Below are 20,953 nucleotides of genomic sequence, written 5' to 3'. Positions count from 1 at the left end.
ATTAATGAGTATTATTTCAATTATCAAGCAATCTTGACTGTTATCATTTTAATATCACTTCTATACACACACCCCAACGATGAATTCACATAATTGTTTTAAAATTTTCACACGGAAGAACTTGTCCTCTGCAGCAATGCCATTACGACACCTACAGGTTAAGTCATTGTCTTCAATAACTCATAATTAAAGTCTGTTCAAAGTTTAAATGCAAATTCTCCCACTGATTGCTCGCTATTGTTTAGCGGCGATGCTTGTGTGGAATCCCATTCTCTCCTTGCGCATCTTTTGTGTCCGCTATTCTTTGGGAGAAATCCTTTGTGACGTCTATTCTTTGGCTTGTAGAAATTGCCTTTGTAGTCGGCCTGTAGGTTCGTAAGCGACGAATTAGCACCTCGCTGTTATAATTATTTATGCGTGAACGTATGCAAGTCAGTTTATGACTTATGGTATCATTGAAATGTTGTGTTTTTTCTTCTCTCTTTGAGTGTCAATACATCAGATCGATAGCACCGAAAAAAGGTATACTTTGAACTTAACGGGAAAGTTTTTTGTTCACTTAATGACATACAAGAAGTGCCGGAAGCAAAGATGAAACCATTATTCGGCACATAATTCATCGTCATGATGTCTAATAAAGATTGACATGATCGACGGATGGATAGATGTATAGAGAGAACATCTCCATATGTCGTAGCTAATCACACATCCACTTGATGCTGAAGCCCTCAAAACGTACGAGTCAATCAGAAGGTTCACACCTGCGGTCTGGAGGGTAGAGCAGGCCTATAACATTGTTCAATCTGTGACACCTTCTCTTAAGAGGCTTCTCGGCCTACACACTCGTATATTGGGGTCTTGCTGTCAAACAAAGCCTTTAGTATTTGTCGTGTGTCTACATTATTTTTGATTCGCACCTACATCTATTGGAAAAAATATTAATTACATTGAAACAGAGAAATATGTTTTAATGCAGAAAATTTTCATTTTTTTAACTGAAAGAATAAATTTGCTATTTCGACTCCAGTTATCTAAGAATTCTGTCCCGAATTCATTCTAATTCTCATCTACTGCCGTCTACAATATATACCTTCATACTGAAAAGCATTAATTTCAGTCGGAATGTAAATTTTACTTTCGAAATTACAACTTAACTGAAATAAAGATTTTCAAAAATACATTCGGAGGAATAAGGAACTTTAGCATCATGGTCCCGTTGATAAATTTTTGCAACGATTTATTAGAAAATGATTCATGTTTGCTTGACCATCGTATGGAACTTATTTGGTATGCGATGCCAGACAAATCTCACTAATTTTTCTTTCAATAACCAATTTCACTGACCTGCAATGAGTGACTCAATGCAAAAACTATTGATTTGAAACGATTATTGCTGTATCTTGTTTGATGACACAAAATTCTGTTTTCTTATCTAATGAAAAAGCGCTGCATGCTTTATCATGTTTGATGCATGAACACAAAATTCAGTTTTCTTATTTATTGAAAAAAGCGCTGTATGCTGTATCTTCTTTGATGGACCCAAAATTCTGTTTGTTTATCTAATGAAAGAAACGCTGTATGTTGTATCTTGTTTGATGAGAAAAAATTCTGTTTTCTTATCTAATGAAAAAAGCGCTGCTTTTCGTCGTGTTTGCGCTTGAATTTCTTTTGTGTTGGCGCTTCCTGCGGCTGTTCTTCACAGGGTCTCATTACCGGCGATTGTCGAATCCTTTTCGTCTTCATTACCGATCACCGAAGGATCGGAGGGATCATTGTACGTGGCTACCGTTCACCCTTGTCCGATGACACTCATTGCGAGCGTTGGGCGCATCCCGCAGGTACTCTACGACATCCTTCATTGAGTTTTTTTGTGTAGGATGTTTTATTGTTTTCTACTCTGTGTAAATACTTTAAGGGTCTTCAAGACTTTGTTAATAGAGTCCGGAGCCTTGTAGGTTTCGAAAATTAATTAATTCGTTAATTAAAATGTCGAGGAATATTCTATGTCGGAATATCTAGGGTCAGGACTCTGTAGTGTGCAGTATGCTGGTCCAATATTAGTTCAAAAATAGTTAAAATAGTTGATGGTCATTTAAACGTCAAAATCAGGGGTAATTTAACCGTCAAAAACACTCAGGTGTTATACATATAAGGTGTTATAGTGTCTTTGTGTGAAGGACATACTGTTTTTTCGTGTTTGGTGTTTAGAGTCAAAAAAGTTTTTTAATTTCTTCATGCAATAAAGTCGTTTTATTCCGTCTTTTGGTGAAATAGTTAGATAATTTGTGTCTTTTTGAGAGTAAATGGAAATTTTGTTGCAAATTGGCCGAGCAGTGTCTCTGGAGGAAAATTTTTCGTACACTAAAACACCGTCTTTATTGAAAGTACTTCAAGTACGGAAGAAAAGTTCTTAAGCTTTCTGACCGCAGTGAAAGGCTGCTTTTCTTCACGTAAGAAAACCCTAACTGAACGCTTGAGTGCAATGCATTAGCTTCCGGTTTTCAATAATTGAGATGTCCGTTGCTGTGGAAACTCGTAACTTCGGAAGCTTCGCTTCAAAAGTCCGTGCCGTCAACGTGTCTTTGGAGCGGCGTCTTTATCACGTATTGTACGAAGTGATGGTGTTACGAAGCTGTTGTTTGCATTGTTTTCGTCATTGTCACCTGTACATAAGGTGCCATTGTACAAGGAGTCACAGAAGCTACCTGCTTCCAGCTAAAGTCAGTGGCGGCATATCTTTTATACGCAAACTAACGGTACTTTTACATTCGTCACTTGACTAAGTAAAATTTTCCAAGCGATATATAATGTAAACTAAGCGGAATTAATTTTCCAAACTTCGCAGCCAGGATGAGTATAATATTTCCCTGTTGATTTCCAGCCAATTAGCGAGTGAATATTCGGTATCCGCGTGTGAAATTCAGTTCATTGCACAGAAACCAAACTTGTGTCAAATTCGGAGCCGGTATAATATCTTACAATTTTCACAGCAAGGAAAGTTTCTTGGAAATACAGAAACTGCGGTCGAAATTTCCAAGGAATTTCTATTGTGCTTATCCTTTCTGGAATGTGATGCAGTGAATGACACTCATCACTCGAAGAATTGATGTTTGATCGATGCCGGTCCATGTGGAGTTCTCGATGGCTGTGTCATCCATGAACTTATTCAACGAGCGAAACTTTGAATGATAAGAATTTAGCGGGAAAACTTTTAAGAGAATAACTTTGATATTCAACAGTGGGAGGACGTAATTTGTGCTAAAAATTTACGTAAAGAGGAAAATCCTTAAGTAGGTATATATCTTAATAATTATATTTAAAAGTAACAGAATAACACACTTGTTGTCATAATGGACGGTATTTTGAAATGTTACGAAAATGCGATCGTAAGCATTATTTCCTCACTTAACTTCCTACCTACGACATCAAAATACTAATCAACAACATTAACCTAAGTATCCATCAACAATTCAGATTACTCCCTACTACATTTACTCTTCAACCTAACCTTCTTCCTACAACCCTAATATTACTTTCCACCATTGACATCATATCATCGATCTCACTTTCCACCAATAGCATTGCCACTTCCACGCTATTACTCACCAACATCATCAAACAAAACTCACTTCTCACCTAAATAATTTCTTCACACAACTTCCATCATGCGAATTGGCCAATTGGATATTCCTTTTTCCCATATCACCGCGTCACACTTTCTTCCCACCTGCAATTTCAGCAACACAGCATTACCTCCCACCTACATCATCGCTTCAAACTTCCTTCCTACCTGCAATTTCAGCAATTCAACATTACTTCCCACCTACACCACCACCTCAACACCTCTCCCTGCCATCTTCACCACCTCTACAGCCTATGGCTGCCGGCTCTAAGATCACCAACAAAAGCAGAAGCTGTCGTCGCTACAATAGCCCAGTGGCCTTTACAATCACACAATAGATTGGCCTACAATACAGGGGTGACAATATCCTCGCCCACATAAAGACATCATCCAGCCTACCACACGGAAGAAATGTAGCTTTTTCAGCAAACCCGCTCCACAAGTTCCTCGGTGTTTCCTCAGTATATCATTCCTAGATATTGAAGTGGAGGGAATTTGAGAAAATGAAAGACAGTGAATCTTGATACTTTACGAACTTGATCTAGAAAATGTCCGATTTCTGTAGTTGGGCTGATAAGTCGAATATTATCACTACACCTTAATTAATACCTGAGATGGTCGTTGATGCATTTTAAAAATTACATACGAATATATTTAATGTAATAACAAAAATACGAATTTCTCTAGCTGCTTTTAAACCAATAAATTGTGTGTTTGTGATGTGTGTCTCCGAGTCTAATATTTTATTCTATTTTATTACATCAAATTTAGAAAATACTTTCACAATTTGAACAGTAACCTTTGACTGTTAGAGACAATTTACGCCCGGCCTTAAAGGTACCTGTTGACGAATGCGTTAACCATACCAGAGACTTCTAATTGGCCAATATTCAGTAGTTTGTTGTCGATAGAATATTTTTAACCTGTTGTAATACCCCAAATAAATTTTACACAATGTATGCATCATCGATGACCCATCCCAAACCCGTGAAATTTCCTTTAGCCGAAATACATCTAACGTCCGGCCAGCGATAATCCGCCTATATAATTGTCGATTGGCCGACGACAGCTCATTCGCGTTCGCGTTGATCCCTCGACACATTCTCTCCTCCAGTCGAACGCGTCTTGTGTCTGCGGCGACCAAGCGCGTTATGCGGGCCATTGGCTCCGTTTCCGCATTGCTTTGTTCCGGGCTTTTGCTTTCCAAATCCGTGGTTTCCCTTTGACCGGAGTGAGACTCGGCGTAGTCTCTTTTTCTGCTCCCACGAGCTTTTCTTTTTAAGGCTTTCGTTTTTCTTCGGATTTTGATTCTAATTGAATCTTCCGCTCTGAAAATTGTTTCGGTATTTTTAATTAGTTAGTTTTTGGGAACTTTGTCGTTTAATAAAAAATTATGCGTTTAATTTTGCATTATTATTATGATAACATGTATTGCTTTTTACTGTAATCTTCCATTATTTTAATTACTAGTAAGAGTTAAAAAGTTTTATTTTTTAATGTATGCTTTTGAATTAGATCTACAACGCCGCTTTGTTTATAAAGCTCCAGATTAAAATTATATCCTTCCAGTAATGCGAATCATGAACACACATCGAGAAAGATTGAGCATTAATGGCCTTTTTGAGTACGAGGTCGGATAAATACTTTACGTATGGAAGTAACTAACAAGATTATTTTTTATGCCTGTTAATAAAAAGACTGTTTATATTTCTTGAGATTTAAGCTTATTCAATCTGATATATTCAGTCGCATAATCTTAACTTGAAGTACGTCCAAGTTCGGTAAGTTTGAAGCCTAAAGTTGCCCAGACGCCATTGTGTCAGTCACAAGTTAGTCATCAATAGATCAAGTTGTGCCGAAATGCATGAAGTTTAGACTTAAATAACTTCGAGAAGCTGTGTGAAAACTGATGAAGAAATTCAGCTTGCATATGAAAATTGATCGCATGGCTCTAGAACTCTCCTTTAATAGCCATCATCCTTCGAATTTAATATGTTCCCTACTATATGGTACAAAGTTGGCTAGAATAATTTGCTTTCACGAGGCACCGTTCGAATTGAGTGTGACAGTCAGTTTAATAACATAGTAAATCCTGTTCTCTATTTATTTTCATATTTTAAAATATATTTTTCCCTGTACACTGTCCTGTTCAAATTTGTACTAATTTTCACGTAATTTTCGTTTAAATGCCACCATATTGCTTCTAAGTAACCCACCAAATTTCAACAGATATATATATATATTTCAAATATATATTATAACAAATATATATTTCAACAAATATATATATTTGTAATATATTTATTTATTTACTATAAAAGTTTGAGTGATTTGCAATCAAAATTTACCCTTTTTATTCCCTAATGAAGTTTCATCATGCAACACACCCAATTCATGCGCTGCACACCCGAGTTAGTCATGTACATAAGAAATTTTCATTCGCATGCGATTTATTTAGCTATTTATTTACTTATCTATTTATTTATTTATATATGGATTTATTTCTTTCTCAATTATGATTAAATAAATAACACATAAATATAATTAGTTATACATACTTATTTACCAGCAGTGTTGCAGCGATTTACTACCGCAATTTGTTGTATTATTTACTACCAAAATTTACTGTACTATTTACTACCAACAAAATTTCATCACTACACGCGCGCAATATTCGCACACGTCGCCCCCGAGATGAGGTGTAGACCGCTGACTGCGCGGCGCTCAGCGGCACAGCAGCACCTTGCCCCACGCTGCGATCAAAGGCAAGCAAGTAATCAAAGACGACGCAAAGACCTCGACAAGTCAGTGGCACTTGGGGGGATTTAGGGAGGGGACACCTGGGGGATGAGGGTGGTGAAATCTGTGGATAAGGGTGAGGGAAGACCATTAGGATGTGGGTGGGGGAGGCCGGAAGGATGAGGGTGGTGAGACTTGTGGAATGAGGGTAGAGGCAGACCGGTAGGATAGGTTGTGAGTGGGGAAAACCTGGGGATGAGGGTGGGGAGGATCAGTACGATGAAGGTGTTTGAGAAAATCTGTAGGATAAGGGTGGGTAACACCGGTAGGATGAGGGTGAGGAAAATCTCTAGGATGAAGAAAGGGCGATAGATTTGATCTGTGCGCGTGCAAATAAGAAATTGATCATTAATTATTTGAGATTTAGATAAAAAAGTGAATGAAATGAACAGAGTGTCACCTCTGGAAAAATTCCCATAGAATGTAATAGAAGATGGATATGATCAGAGACTCGATGGATATATTAGAGACCTGCAATGATGGCTTAATCCATAAATATAGATCCACAACATTTCAATAATTAACAGCAGCCCAAGTCGTGTCGCGAGTCGAAAAATATTAAGTACGATTAAGAAGAAAAAGGCTGTATGTTAAAATAAGGAGGCTGTATGTCATAAGAATAAGGCTGTATGTTATAAGAAGAAGGCTGTATGTCATAAGAATAAGGCTGTATGTTATAAGAAGGCTGTAGTTTACAGGAATAAGGCTGTATGTTATAAGAAGGCTGTAGTTTACAGGAATAAGGCTGTATGTTATAAGAAGTAGGCTGGATGTTGAAAAAAGAAGGCTGGATGTTGAAAAAAGAAGGCTGTATGTTATGCGTTTGCCATTATTTGTGCGCACTTTTTTGTTTAAATATGAGTGAAATTCCAAGATCCTGACACTCGGAATTATTCGGTGTACTTCTGCTGAGCGCAGAGCTGATCTCTGTAGGCGTCCGTATCCTTTTGATCGCAGCGGGCGCAGAATTGCGCGTATGGCTGGCCGCTGGGATCAAGATGCTACAGCTGCTCCAGATTTCCTTACCAGTTATATTCCAAACAGTTACTAAGACATAACAAAATTGATTTTATTTAACAATAATAGAGAAATTTTATTTACGCAGCAAAAATTCCTAATTATGTTTCATTTTAATTAATGCATATTCTGTGATTTTTGCATGATCACCTCATAAAATCAAATGTTGAAATAAACTAACACGGATGTCGGTACCGAATTAATTGTCAGAACAAATTTACTTTCATGAAAATATCCGTACCAATTTACTTTCTGGTATTCATGAGTCTTTTGAGTTCAGACTGAGTTTGGATAAATAAAGCCATTAGTCTGAGAGTTTTGCGAAATTCAAATACAGTCTCTAGCAAATAATCTATTGTTCTACATTTTGGAGTTTTTACGTTTTAAATTTGAAAGATGAGATTATAATTTTCTAATCCAAATGTTCTATATAAGATTCACACCTTTTGATTAAACAGTTCACCCCTCTAAAGTCTGAGAGGCTATATATATTTCACAAATGAAATTCAACCTACGTTAGACTTTGCCAAGTTCAAGTCTCTTAATCTGTCAGTGTTCCTTTTTATAAAGCCTCCGAGACTGCAACTCAGAAATGGTTGCAGGTCACGTTGAGATTGTGTAGATCAGGCCACTTGATCTGACAATTTTCCCACTTTAAAGTCCCGAAGACAGCACCTCACAAAACACCCTCTAAATGACTAAGGCGAGGGGAAGGGCTTTTAGAGGGTCTCTTTGAGAGTCAGCCCTCTCTTGTCGTTCCCCTAACACTTCATATTAATTACCCTAAGCCAGAGAAGTGCTCAATCGATGCCTTGAGGCTCCCAGTTTTCCTTCCAAGGCGCAAAAAGAAGACCTAGCATGCGAGGGGATATATTTGGGATTTACCAGAGTCAGGGACTGAAGAAATTATCTCGAAAATTTATTATAGGATAACACGCAATGTTGTAAGCCAGCTGGACAAGAGTTGTTTGTATAAGTCATTCAAACTTATATATATCAATTCTATCAAAAATGTTCTCGTCTAAACTCTTACTGCCTAGCAAAACCTATTAATGCAAGCGTATCGGCCAAAATTATTGAATATTTTGAGTCATTGTGAAATAATTTTGTTATGCAATAAAATCCTATTACATTTCAATCGCATTATAATTCAAATGCATCAAATAGTTATATTTATATTGATTGCGTGTCTATCTGTCATATTTGAAATAATAGGCGTCATGTTCTAGGATCTTTATTTAGGCATATTGTTCGTCATCACGAAGCATCCACTATAGGCATTAAGTATGTGTGAACGATCCGGCGTCTTTGATACAAGATCGCACCAATAGTGACATGGTTATCACTATGATGCTTTCATAAGATCGCTGATGTTCACTTGATGCTTCACTAAACTGATAAGCTCATATCAGTAACGATGAGCCGACGTCTCTTTACAACGATCGTCAGTGTTCGGGATACGAATAAGATAAGAAAACGTTACTTCGAGGTGTATGAGTGTCCTGTTCGTAATGAATTTGATGAAATGTTAAACGCTATTATTTTCCCACTGCCATTTGATTCATTCCGAAGTTCCGTGTCACAATTTGTAGATTGTATTGAAGCACTGGGAAATATCGACAGTGGGTTAAATAATAACATTAATTCTCACGAGATATAATACTTTATATTAATATGCAAGAGCCTAACTATTCATCTAATTGATTTGCCTAGTATCACATTTATTATTGATTGATAGAATTAAAAGTTGTTCATTTTATGTAAGTAAACTTATTCCGTCAAAAATAAAATGTCTAACATTTTTACTAAGATTTAATATTCAAATTATTAATCATGTTTAATGATAAATTTTTCGTTGGTACCTCTCGTTGTTAAATGAAACGGATTTACAAATTGAGGTTATTAATAATAATATTTTATCATATTAATAGTTGTCACATTTGCGTACATAAGCCAAATGATCTTAACGCTATTCAACTTTAAGAAAGAAACCTGTCAATCGCTGAAGAAATATTTGACTTGTATAAGCAATTGAGAATCATAATAAAATAAAAAAAATTGGCGGATGGAACTATTATTTCCCCTAAACCTTATTTTAAAAAATGAACTATATGGAAAAAAAGTCTGAACCAGCTATCAAATTTGACTAAATTGTTCTACTATAATGCAGGTAGAAATGGGGAAATCAGATATCAACATGAATAAATTGGTCCACTAATAAGAAGCAACCAGAAAATTTGACATCAACGCTGGCTTTATTTATTCACTATCACCGAACAACGATCGAGTAACTCGAATATAAATGCTGTCCAAATTAATCCTTTATAGGGTTGTAATAACTAAATCAAACATCAACCCTGACCAAATTGGCGTATTGCTCGGCTAATTAACTGACTAATTAATAAGTGAATGTGAAAATAACGTAGACATTCTAGCGTGCCAGCCTGTGACAATTTGACGGCATACTTCGCACAAGAAGAACATCGATTAGGTTGATAAAACATTACAAGGTATAGCGCAATTTTTGTCAGAATCCCGCGTGCCATGTCACGGAATGAACTATGGGAGATAAGAACAACTTTGTATTAGGTGATACCGCACTCTTATCTCCTTGTATTGAGATGCTTTGAGACGAGAGGGCTCATGCTTGGTTCTCATCACGATGGTATCTCACGTACTTATCTATAGCAGCCTCTTCACACCTCGAAGGCTTCAAGCTATGAAGGACTTTAGTCAATCTCTCGCGACCACAAGCGAGTATTGAACTATCGATGCTCATATTATTGGTATCTGTTACTGACGGTTATATTGAGAGTATCGACCTTTAGTTAAGAGGAGGTATTTATTACCGAAAGTCTTAATGAGAGTATCGGTATGTAGTTAAGTATATGTTTTTGTCGGGTCAGAGCAGGCGGGTTTATTACAGAGGAATAATTCTAATGTGTTTTATTTATTAATTTTTCAGGGAATACTGAGCAATGTTGGCTTTACTTACATGTTCATTTATCGCTACGTGCATGTCTTAAATTCAATCCAGAAAACTGTACATTGTATATTTGAAGCTCCTACCAGAAAAAAATCCGCTTCAAAATATAATTCGTGACTATAGGCCTTTTCCAATGAATTTAGCTGTGAAAATTCCGTATTCGCTGCTGGTAAAAACAAGGTCACGCTTATTAAATATGTTTCATGACAGCCATTTCAAATTAATTTAATCCAAAAAGCTGTATTCCGCATTTGTAGCTGGTCCCAGAAAAGATCCGCATCAATAAATAAGTTTGATGACGATCAGTACCGGCATTATCTTTCAATTTCAGATTACTTGTACAGATCAATAGAGATCATAACCGTCTTGTGTACAAAGAGGGGTCGATGTTAAGGGCGACATAGAGAGCTTGTCAGCGATCGAAGATAAGCAGCATGTGAAAGAATGGCTCGGGTCCTATTGCTGACAACGGTCATATGTTTATTATAAATTAGATCATTACTCACTGCAGTGAGTGACAGAGAGCGCATTTTATCGTGCATAAATCAGTTTTCATTGCGATTACAATCTATATCACGACGCGTTTCACGAACTATTCTTAAAATCACGAAAACGTGAAGTCACGGACGTACGGACATGAGGAGCACAATTGCGCATTTTTTCCGCTAATGAGAAAATGCGCTAATAATTACGCATTTAATATGAGGTAACACTGTGTTTGTGGTCGCATGCTGAATTGAATTTAGAGGGATTATTTTTACTGGTGGGTTTGAAGATAAAATTATGAAATTAAATCGAAATTTTCCCTGCATTTCAGTTAATGTAATATTCATCTGAGCATATAGAAGCAGTTCAGCAGAATTAATTAACTCAGAACGGCTCTGTCAACCATACAGTTTAACGTAAAATTAAACAACCGCCAAACGCTCCCTCGGCCCTTGTTTACAGAGTGTTTGATAAGCCGTGTTTGGTGAACATTCGTGTTGGTTTGTTTGTTCTACACACGGTGCAAACTGCGATAGCGGAACAAAAGAAATCGGCTGCTTGCGCGCATTCAGAAATGTAGACGATGTCGTTAAAGCTCGCGACGTCTCCTGAAATGATCCGACTGGAAAAATTTATCTCTTTAAATGACTTGCGTCTTGCGAGAATGAGAGGCATTATTGACGAACGCCATGACAGAATTTTTAAGGTATTTTTTATTTTGACAGATTGGAGGCTTATTAATGATTAAAAGCGTGAGCAACAAACCGAATTTTATGTTCAGAAAAATTTAAAACGATATTTTCATATATAAATTATCTTCCACAATTTGAATATAAATGACTTTGATTATATTTGTTTACATTTATTTTCAATAAATAACAAATGATATATTTTATTAGAAATATTATACCTTCATTGTCTGTTTTTTTCAGAGTCATTTATTGTTTCGTATCTCACGCCTATTTCTATTTATAGTTGAAGTATTTTCCATAAAACAAACTATATCGTTAGTTTTCTCAAATTATTTCGTCTCATTATGGAATCTTTCCATGAATCATCAAATCTTGAACGCGTTTCGTATCGCTCATACCACGAATTTTTTCCGAGAAATGAACGTATTTTTGGTGAGCGAGACGAAGTAATTAGCGGACGTCTGGAACAGCGCTCCGAGATGATGCACAGCGTCCGCTTGTCCGGAAATTGATGCTTTTTATTAATTTCATGGGTCTTATTTCTCCCGGTGTTATTTATATACTGCAAGTAACTTTGTTTGATAAGATTTCCTGATGTTCGTTATTTTGTCTGTGTTATTATTGCAACGCTGTTTTTATCGATGTTCATGTTTTTATTATGTTCATTATTGTATTGTAACCGAAGGTTTTCTTAAGATTTATTATTGCGCACATGTTTCTCATTAGTTTGACGTTCATAATTTCAGTCACGTTATTATTATGGTGATATTAGTTATTGAGTGGACTCCGATGTCTCTTACAAATGTGATGCTTCATTTTAGATTTGGTTTTCAACTTATGGACGTTTGTTACTGCGATTACGGTTGGCATTACGTTGTTGCTACATGATCCTCTAGTTCTATTAAACTGAAGATTCTGAAATTTGTTTATTGGTAATTAAGTTGACGTGCTTGATTTCAAGTACACCCCATATCTCATAGGACTTATTGTTCTCTATCTTCCTTTCATCATTTCAGTTCGCGTAACATCGTCCGTGTTTTCTATATCAATAATTAACGTGTTGTGCATTTATGGAAATAGAAATTCCATCCAATAAAAAATCGTGTAGTTCATATATTCCAAATCATATTTTGGATAAACACATGTATATTGCAATTGGCACGCTAGAAAGTCACCAAATATATCTCAAGTAATTCGAAACGGTAAAAACAGGCCTACTGGAGAAATAGCTTTCGATGCGTTCTACGTCATGAGTAACTTCAGAGTTTTATTTTGGATGAATTGAAGTCAAAAATTTACAATTATTGTTAGTCACAAATTTTTACAAGGAATTTAATGGAGTCAAAGACGAAAGATGCATCATCCGTAAAGAAGCTCCCGCTCAATGTTCGTTCATAAGGCGAGCACCAAGCCACGGCCTCTGTCAGGACCGTTTAGCGCCTTCTTAAGCGCGTTTGACATCTTAACTTGTGGCATCTTTTGTTCAGTAAGAGGATCAAGCAAGCATCCTAAGCCACCGTTAAAGGATCTTACCGTGAACGGCAACCAAAGGATCTTTTGGAGCGCAGGAAAGTCTTGTGTCATGCTTATCCGAAAACGAAGACATGGTCTTCGCTTGTCGGACATTCCGCTGCAACTGACAGTTCTATATAGAAGCAGAACCTTGTGTGTGGTGTGGAATCATGTATAGAAGTGTGAAAGTAGGTGATGAAACAGAACCTTGTGTGTGGTGTGGAATCATGTATAGCAGTTTGAAAGTAGGTGATGAAACAGAACCATGTGTGTGGTGTGGAATCATGTCTAGAAGTGTGAAAGTAGGTGATGAAACAGAACCTTGTGTGTGGTGTGGAATCATGTCTAGAAGTGGGAAGTAGGTGATGAAACAGAACCTTGTGTGTGGTGTGGAAGTCTGGTATGGAAGTGTGGAATTTGGTAGTGAAGCAGAACTTTATGTGTGGTGTGGAACTTGCATAAAAAAATGAAAGTAGGTGGTGGAACCTGATCTTATGTGTGTGGGTAACTTTGCATAGAAGTGTGACAGTAAGTTGTGATACAGAACCAATTATGGAAGTAGTGTTTTGAAGACAATGTGTGTGGTGAAACAGAACCTGATTATTGGGGAATTCATGAATAGAATTCAGGATGTAGTGACACACCACCTTAGAAAAGCCTCAGCAAAGACGTAGAGTTTTGAAACTTATGGAATTCTGGTGCTGTTGAACATATAGTGCTCCACTCATATAGTGGAGCACCATTACATGAGTGTAGCACCACTCCATTATATGAACATATAGTGCATCGAAAATGAGTCATCGAAACATCAATGAATTTATTTCGATGGTTTACAATTACAGTAGGTCCTCATTGAAATCAAAGTCATGCGTTCCAGGCTCGGGTTTTTTCAACCTTCGTTCTTGCATTTAATCCGTGTCAATCCAGAATTTTCCTTTATACATAATCTTTTGATAGTTTTCCGGCATGGGAACCACGCCAGACCGAACATCTGCAGAGACCATCACAGATCTGCCAGTGATATGCGTCAGCTTTAATTAGCTTGCCTACAACGACCCTTTCATATCTATTTAGCTTTTCATTTGGATGACTTTGTTTACCTATGAACAAACATTTACGATGACCAATGCTGTAGAATAAATGTAAATGATCTAATGTGGACAAATAAAATCATATGCTAGCAGATTTAATTAACAGCGTGGATACCATTAATAATACCTCTCATCTTCCACAGACAGCACGAACCGCTGTGTAATGCATTTGCTCGAAAATTATTCGTTAAAAATTTATTAGAAAGATCTGAAACACACATGGTTTTTCAATTTATCCCAATCCTATTTAAATTTAATGGCTGTCTCCCAAAACGCGGAATCTCCGTAGGCATCGTATTCTTATCTCACGAAAAAATTCCTTGTCAAACGTGATGAATTTCATATCTCTGAGGCTGACTGAGCCGATATTTGCCGAGAGTTCGCCAGCTTTAATGTATAAACTCGTGACGGCGATAATTGTCAGATTAATTGTCAGAAAAAATTCATTGTCAAACCTCATAAATTTCATATCTTTAAGGCTGACTGAGCCGATATTTGCTGAGAGTTCGCCAGCTTTAATGTATAAACACGTGACTGAGATCATTGTCAGATGGTGAGCTTATCAGTGTACGCACAATAGCTTCATTACCTCGCGGTGATCGAGACGCCGTATGTTTATGCCGGAGTTCCATGAGCAAATGTAACCGTAGCGAATTGTTTTTGTTGTTATACAATTATTGGACCCTCGTGACCTCAGGGATTATCTCAAATGCGAAAGCTGATCTGGGGAGCGAAGAATCACAGTTTTGTGGAATGCGTGATGGGAAGAATTTAGTATATAGCGCCGATATAGTGATCAATATGAGAAATATTCTAAAATGATATTGTCGTGAAACGATTTTATTCATTATAATACTTGAACTTATTCAAATAAATAGAATTGTTATAAAATGATATTGTCGTGAAGCCATTTATTTTTCATTAGAATAGTTGAGCTGATTCAAATGGATAGAATTATTCCAAAATAATATTGTCGTGAAGCGATTTTTACATTATAATAATTGAACTTATTCAAAGAAATAGTATTATTATAAGATAATATTATTGTGAAGCGATTTTTTCATTACAATAATTGAATTTATTCAAATAGATTTTTAAAGACACCCACATCAGCTTGCGCATACTATAAAAGCTTTGGAAAAAATCCAAGTGGATCCTAACAGCCCTGGGCTGTGGGCAATATCTGGCTGAAGATTTAATATTGCAGCTGTCGTAGCATGGATTCTGATCCTATGTGTCGGGACTAGATCGTCTATTGCCTCCTTCTTTCCTTATGATCTTTATTTTACGATCGCTTTCCTGAGTTTAGAAGCCCCATGTATTATACTTAATTTGGTACTAGGCCGTGGGATAAAATTGTCCCTACTCTAAAAAGTTGACACGATACTGGCACCTGAATTAAATTAAATGTAAATTTATTAAACTATAACTTCTTTTTGTGCCGGGGTAAAAATTTATGAGGTATGATTACCGTTTGAGTCAGCAAAATGTTCTATCTAGAATAGAATAGAATAGATAAGTGTCGGCACTGAAGAAATAGGCCCATGGCCTATCTACTTTTCTCTTAATAAATATCTTTAAACAATTTCACACACCAATTGAATTAAACGTGCTTGAAAATGAAGCGCATTTAAAAGTAATGAATCTATTTTCTGAAAGTGTGCCGCGTGGTTTCAGTATATATCAAAGTAGCATTCGCGTCACGTGCTCCTGAAACTGGCGTGCAGCCTGCCGTGGATTTATGCCATGGCGCTATGAAAGTCACAAAATTAATGAAACTGCGGAGCATAGAAGGGGGGATGGAAGGGTCTGGTGGGTGAGGGTGAGGGACCCTTACGGGAGGAGGAGGAGGACCATTGGAGGTGCGATGCTAAATTAAGATATCACGCACTACCGTTAGACACTGATTTATTGAGGCCAACAGCTATTGGGGTAGGAGGGACCTCCGGCTCACTTACACGGCTCTATCTACGTGGACTCCGGCTCACTTTCGGGACTCTCTCCACACATCCCTGGTACGTGGGACTCCGGCTCACTTACACGGCTCTATCTACGTGGACTCCGGCTCACTTTCGGGACTCTCTCCACACATCCCTGGTATACGGGACTCCGGCTCACTTACACGGCTCTCTGTACGTGGAATCCGGCTCACTTTCGGGACTCTCTCCACACATCCCTGGTATACGGGACTCCGGCTCACTTACATGTCTCTCTCTACACATCCCTGTTATAAAAATTACTACGGCTCACTTACGTTGTTCTGATCCATACGATCTCGAAATACGATTTGAGTTTTTCTTTTTTTCATAGATTTTTTGAAGATTTATCCGATAACGCATAATATGTATTCAATTCCGATATTAAGATTCCATATGATATGCGGTGTTCAGCCCGGAAAATTATGTCAAAGAGTAAAAATTTCAAGGGGATACGGTTCGTAAGTTTGGGGTATATATTCACATCCTAATCCTAAAAGGTAATGGGCAGTTAATATAAATAAACCATAATTCAATTATCTACTATTTGATGGTGCGGCAAGGGAATATATATGTATCGACGGAAGATCAAATACAAGTAACAAGATTCAGAGCTTGTAGGAAAGTAGGTTCAGCGTATAGGTCCGACCTGTCACAAAAATGACACTCTTAAGTAAGTAGTACATGGTCTTATCCCTGTCGATTTAAAAATAAGTTTAAATTTTCAAATACAGATAAGTGAAGTTGCAGTTCAAGTGGGTTTGGAGGCTCACTTTTCGAGTGTGGGAGAACATGATCTGATTTTAATAAAGGGCCTAGCATTGAAGTTATCATTGGGGATGTCAGGATGCAAGAATAAGTGTGTTTAATTAAGTAAGTGGGACGACTTATGCCTCTACAGAAGGCTTTTTTTACAATAATACGAATAAATGTTATAATATTATCAAAGTTTATGCGGTGTTTAAATAGATAATATACTGTAAATTGCTCTTAGTCCTAGATTCCAGCAATGTTCGAAGTGAGCTTACATCTCCTGTTGGAAGAATGTGCTTCACACATTCTGCGTTTCAATCTGTACCTCGCATCACAAGGCTTACTGACACCTCAACAATAAGCGACATTAAACGACACCAGATTATCATGGCGGTACACAGCTGCTACTCAGTCTACATTTAAAATATTGGCGTATTTTCAGTGGCCAGTTATTGGATGTTGTTGAATGGACACCCATAGTTCACCTCTGCTTGATTAGTGTTAAGTTGCATGGCACTAAAACGTTGACTAACTTAATGGTATAAATAAAGGACACTTTCACTCGGAAATTATTGAAGCATCTAAAAATATAATTCGTTTACCCTACATTGCTTTAGTAAATTATTTTAGAAATATTTTCTTTCGATCGCAATCAACCTTTTGCAGCTTTGACAGAGATGGTGCTGGGAGGTGCTTCGGTAATAACAAGCATTAAATTCAATTTAGAAAATCTTCTTATTTTCTTCCTTTAATTTGATATTAGGTAATTTTCTTAATATCCTCAAGGATATTACGACTATTCAAATTAAGAAGAGAACACTAGAGAAATAAAAAATGTTTTCCCCGTACACGTGTGTAGAAGACAGTGGTTTTTATTTAATATTTGAGTATTAAATATCCAAGACAATTTTGCGGGTTGGGCGCTTCCGAATGCACAGCGAGGGTTCGACTTCGGCCTCAAGCGCAAGTCAATGCTTTCAGGAGACATCGTTACGAAGCTCTGTCATGGTCATTAAAACTTGCCTCCTGAGTTATCCTGAACAACACTCCTTTGCATCGCTCTAAACCACTTGTGGCCTGCGCCAAACCAACCCTAAACCGTCCGAAACCTTCCCCATAGCCATTCTCAACCCCACCCCTTTTCAGTTTGTCAACCCCACCACACTTCAGGCTTCAAACCTCACCGCTCTTCTATTTTACCGCACACAACCCAAACTCGAGAATTTTTGAGTGCTTGTTCCGTTCGTTCCATGGACGTTGAGTCTCGTCGAGTCTCGCAGTGATTCTTGCGCGCAAATTTACGTATTTGTGCAAATCACAGAATTAATCGGGAGATGTGCAGCGCGTTAACTAAAGAAATAAGCAATAAATAATCATAACATATATGTCTAATTGAATCTCATTGGAAATTCCTTGAGGATACTGCATCTGAATAACGCAATACTAATAATAATAATAAACTCTGTGACAGATTTTACAAGTGAATTAAATCCAAATTGCGTTGCCCGTCAACTTACATTAATTTGAAATATTATCATATTACAATTAGGATTATTTAGAAGTTCTAAAATACGTACCTTATGAGTTTAAATGATGCGTGCAAACATACGTTGATTTATTATGATATTGTAGTATTGATAGAGACTTAAAATATCAAAAATTAGATTCTTATTAAGTAAAATGTGCATAATTGTTTTTCTGATATCAATTTAAGTTACAGAGTTCGAGTGAAGATTGAATGAAAAATTAATTTTGGGTTCCTCCAGTAATTAACCTACGTAGGTCTAACGTTCTGATTCGTTTACCAGTATTCAATGTGTTAAACGTTTGAAACAAGACTGGTTTGTTAGCATGGAGCTTAGGATTACAGTTGCTGGCGTAACCAATGAGAAATCCAAAAATTATTCGATTCCATTACATCAGACGTGTCAGCTGTTTACGTCCGCTATACGAGATAACATACCATTGCACAGATTTATATTATTATATTATTTTATTATATTAAATTAATTTTCCAGCTTTCTTGCTTTGATTATAGCCAGTACGGAATGATACGCTCGAGAAATCGTAAGCTTCGCGATTTCATTATATTTTTCAAATTAGATCCGATTAATAGGCCTCCATGAAAAATAGCGAATAGCAGCTTTTTTCTATTTACTATTATTTTAATTAGGTATTGATACGATGTACAACGGTAGGGTCGAAACTTTTCTAATTTTTATTTCTCGAAAAATCTTTATAAATGGAGTATATCAGATTAAAACACGATGAAAATTATTTCTTTTATTCGGCCGTTAGACGTTCGGGGTCATACGGTAAGATTTCTCCAAATAAGTTTGGCTCTATGATAATTTGAAGCCATGCACCAATTTTTTTGGATTCTCTCCCTTTAACACGCAAGAGTTTAGCGTCCTTCTGATTGAACCAATACTATGCGTCGAATACAATACATCACATATTTTGTCAACGTGCAGCACAAAACAGACCTGCAATTATGGATGTAGGTTTGTAGCTCACTAAAGGCTATTGTGGCCTTAAACGTTCAAATTCGACTCCTGCTGTGATCGGGACGCCGCGTCTCTGAAGCGGCCGCCCCTCGACCGTGAGAGTTGACACATCTAGAGAACGGCGTCTGATCTGCGACCGAAATTGCGATACTCGAGTCCTGGAATGTGCAAGAAGCTGATATTACTTGAGTTTTGATTCTGTTTCCATAATGTAAACAGAATTTTTTTAATGACTTGGAAATATTCATTACTATTAAAAAAAGAATTATTCTAACTATTCGTTAAAATTATAGTTTTAGGACTTCTAACTATTCGTTGGTATTATAGTTTTGTAGAGTTATAGTGTTAACTCAATTTGATTCATATTCATAACGATTAAAGTGCTGTTTGTATATTTGATGAAAATTAATTGATTATAGACGTATGATAGCTTATCATATATGAAGGTTTCGCATGATTTTAATTATTAGTGACCGATTAGACAGAAATTGTATAGAAAAAATATATTTTCTTCTACTTAGAAATTGACTTGAAACATACAGTTCAAAAATTTTATTTTATTTTTCATATAATCTAAAATGCTAATTATTCAATTTTTTCGTTGCTAATTGGTATATAGTTCATTTTCGAAAATTCTTTTCCACTTTCAACTAAAATTCATCTCCACTTCCAACTATTCTAACTCCAAAAGCCAAAGGGTCTCTCAGAACTAAATAGTTCTCACGGATGAGATATCACGATGCGTTCTTGATAACGGTGACAAGTTTCCCATCATATTTTGGTCGGTAAATTCCCCTTTAAATAAATTCTCCTTGGGAGGTATGAATTATCCGACCCTTAAAGCGAAAATTTGACGAGCATTTTAACCGTTTCATGCGTCCGTTAAATGAATCATGTGAATAGCAACAACAGAATAATAGACTCTTCATAAGTGCAAATAATGTTTTACTCGTTCCAGTCAATTGTCAGCGACTAACGTTTAACGGTTATTTACAAGGTTTGTTCTATAAACGTTTAAGATGCCATTGACTTAACACAATAACACAATGTGTCAGCCCTTCAACTTAAAAGTCTCTTGTTAACGGATGTTTGTTAGCGTAACCCCTCATTACGTTCGTTTTTAACCGACGCTCGTGCTACGCACATTCCATTGCATCCGAAAATTTCGCATCGAAAAATTCCTCACAAAGTCGTACGTCGAAAGTCACGTCAGCATCCTTATTATTATCGCCTCAAAATCAAGGGTTTCTTTGTGAGGAGACCTCTTTAAAGAACCAGAGACGCTTGATAAACCCTTTGTGTTTAGCTCAGAGCCCGGATTGACTCTGAGAACTAAACGAATTTTCTTCTCATACAGAGTGCATGTTGCTCCAGCCAGTTGACTCGGTGATAGAGTTAAGGCAAATTTAAATACTCGAGGATGAGGCTTGGCTGGCTTTGTGTGCTTTGTTTTGCGGATGCCTGGCTTATTCTTTATTGAAGTCTGGAATGCATCACAACTTTGTCCTAAGG

At 36.8% G+C, this 20,953-nt stretch overlaps 1 protein-coding gene across 2 annotated transcripts in view; it reads left to right on the top strand.

The window, feature by feature from the left end:
* The window catches only part of LOC108680046 (transcription factor hamlet), a 60,987-nt gene that overhangs the window by 16,700 nt on the left and 23,334 nt on the right, over window positions 1–20,953 (top strand). The gene's annotated exons all lie outside the window — the stretch shown is intronic.

Source organism: Hyalella azteca, unplaced genomic scaffold, assembly GCF_000764305.2.
Source record: "Hyalella azteca isolate HAZT.00-mixed unplaced genomic scaffold, Hazt_2.0.2 contig2632, whole genome shotgun sequence".
Lineage (NCBI taxonomy): Eukaryota > Metazoa > Arthropoda > Malacostraca > Amphipoda > Hyalellidae > Hyalella > Hyalella azteca.
The sequence above is the reverse complement of the archived record's forward strand: the minus strand, read 5'-3'. Positions and strand labels throughout refer to the sequence as shown.